The sequence below is a fragment of the Schistocerca piceifrons genome, unplaced genomic scaffold (genome assembly GCF_021461385.2).
Source record: "Schistocerca piceifrons isolate TAMUIC-IGC-003096 unplaced genomic scaffold, iqSchPice1.1 HiC_scaffold_936, whole genome shotgun sequence".
In the NCBI taxonomy this organism is placed as follows: Eukaryota; Metazoa; Arthropoda; class Insecta; order Orthoptera; family Acrididae; genus Schistocerca; species Schistocerca piceifrons.
The window spans coordinates 3,731,726-3,734,225 of NW_025729208.1; the positions used below are offsets into that span (position 1 = coordinate 3,731,726).

Below are 2,500 nucleotides of genomic sequence, written 5' to 3' on the forward strand. Positions count from 1 at the left end.
ACCAGGGAGCTGCGCCAACTAGAGCTGAGCAGCCGGCCGCCCGGGAGTGTGTCCCGGGGGCCCGCGCGAACACGCAAGCGTCCGCTCAATCATTCTGCAAACAGGAGGAGGCTGAGCTCCCCTGCACAATACACCTCGAAACCCTCTCAGGTCCCGGCGGCGCGCAGCGCCGTCCCAAGTACTTGGTCGGGTTCGAGAGAGGCGCAATCGCCCGGAGTTAGGCGAGTAGACGCTTTCGGTGCGACCACCCGTGCTCCCAACTGAGCTTGCCGCTGCCGACAGAGGCCCGGGAGCGTGCTGTCGTGGCATTGCCGGCGGGAGACAACACGCGCCACCTACGGTGACCGGCAGCTCCAACGCCAGCGCCACAGAAGGACAAAAGCCCCACTTGGGTGCCGAAGCGAACTCTCCCAGCACAGCGCACGCGCCAACACATCCGCACAGCTGCGATACAAACCACCAGCGAGAACCGCTGGGGCGACCGAGCAGCAGACGGCGTCGCGGCGCCGAGCGCCGGGCGGCGGCGCATCCTCAACGCACACAGTCCTCAATCGGACCAGCACACTGAAGATGTCCACCGCGCTTCGCACCGGGCCCGCGAGGACCTACTTTGGCCGCACGGCGCCGCGCGCAGGGTGCGCCGGCGCGCAGCTGCGACGCCTGCCGCGTCCGTCGGCCGGCGCGCCTGCCACTGGCCGCCCCCACCAGCCGGCTGTAGCGCGTGCGCCCACGCACCGCGCGGCCAGCACGCCGGGAGGCGCCCCCTCACCGGCCGGGGACGGTCCCACCCAGCCACCACCGCGTATCGCTTCACACCCAGATGCCGTTCAGTTTCATCGGCATGGTGGGTATCGCTGGAACAACCGGTTAGTACCTCAACCTATCGTCGCCATCACCGATTCACCCCTAGCGAGAACAACCGCACCACAACGGGTTACCATTTCTTCATTTGCGTAACTTCACCAGAAAACGTAGGCGTCCATCGCCATTAGCAACTTCAACGATTATTGCATGCCTGTGTCAGGTGTCACGCCACACTACGTCTGCCCACATACACGCAACAAAATGTGCACGCCTAGACAATACGTGGAAGGTGGCCCCCGTACGTATGCGATGTCCATTGCTCGAACGACTGTCAACCGGCCTCTGTAGCATGTCGCAGATATGGAACGCGGTGCACCATGCTATCACGGTGTTTGAGGAGAGACGACTAGGTCCGAATACATCAACACACAGCTCATGCTGATCGCCATCCACGGCGTCCGTTCCTCCCACACGTCTCTATGGCGTACCACACTGCAATCCAGCTCTCATAGGGAGACGACACGTAGCTGCGTGCACAATATTTGCACTGTATGGTCCGCCGTTTTTGGGCGCAGTCGTTGTACGGTCACACATGTGCCACGATGTATCATTCAGTACATAAGGACGAATGTGCAGTACAGATTGTGGTTCACGCGTACGACATCAGCGGACAGTTGACACAGGCCGCACCACAACGTAGCCTGCGTACGTCGCATGCGAAGGGCATTGAACATGCAAACTTGTCACCAACCAGCTTGCGAAGGCAGGGGGCAAGGTGGGGACGTGGGGACGTGGGGAGGGGTGGGGGGGGGGGGGGCGGCATGTACGTCCTGCTGCCATCCACATTACAGTGTACAGCAGGAGCATGTGGAAAGTCAGCAAGACTTGCAAGGTGTTTAACATGAAGCGATACACAGGGGAGCGGGCAGTGCGAGTAGCGAACTATATTGCGAGGGTTGCGGGTGGGCAACACTACACTAATTGAACGAGTCGTATAACAATTACAGAGCAGGTTTAGGCGACAACGTGGGTTACGTTAGCGGACAACGTGGGTTACGTTAGCGGACAACGTGGGTTACGTTAAGGCACAACATGGGTTACGTTAAGGCACAACATGGGTTACGTTAAGGCACAACATGGGTTACGTTAGGGCACAACATGGGTTAGGTTAGGGGACAACATGGGTTAGGTTAGGGGACAACATGGGTTAGGTTAGGGGACAACATGGGTTAGGTTAGGGCACAACATGGGTTAGGTTAGGGCACAACATGGGTTAGGTTAGGGCACAACATGGGTTAGGTTAGGGCACAACATGGGTTAGGTTAAGGCACAACATGGGTTAGGTTAAGGCACAACATGGGTTAGGTTAAGGCACAACATGGGTTAGGTTAAGGCACAACATGGGTTAGGTTAAGGTACAACATGGGTTAGGTTAAGGTACAACATGGGTTAGGTTAAGGTACAACATGGGTTAGGTTAAGGTACAACATGGGTTAGGTTAAGGTACAACATGGGTTAGGTTAAGGTACAACATGGGTTAGGTTAAGGTACAACATGGGTTAGGTTAAGGTACAACATGGGTTAGGTTAAGGTACAACATGGGTTAGGTTAAGGTACAACATAGGTTAGGTTAAGGTACAACATAGGTTAGGTTAAGGTACAACATAGGTTAGGTTAAGGTACAACATAGGTTAGG

At 56.8% G+C, this 2,500-nt stretch overlaps 1 non-coding gene across 1 annotated transcript in view; it reads right to left on the bottom strand.

Annotated features, from left to right (window-relative positions):
* LOC124772120 overlaps positions 1 to 8 on the bottom strand; it is a 1,909-nt gene extending 1,901 nt beyond the window's left edge. Inside the window, exon 1 of the ribosomal RNA XR_007013794.1 lies at positions 1 to 8. This exon is cut by the window's left edge and continues 1,901 nt beyond it. This is a non-coding gene — a ribosomal RNA (small subunit ribosomal RNA).
* Positions 9 to 2,500: the final 2,492 nt, after the last annotated feature.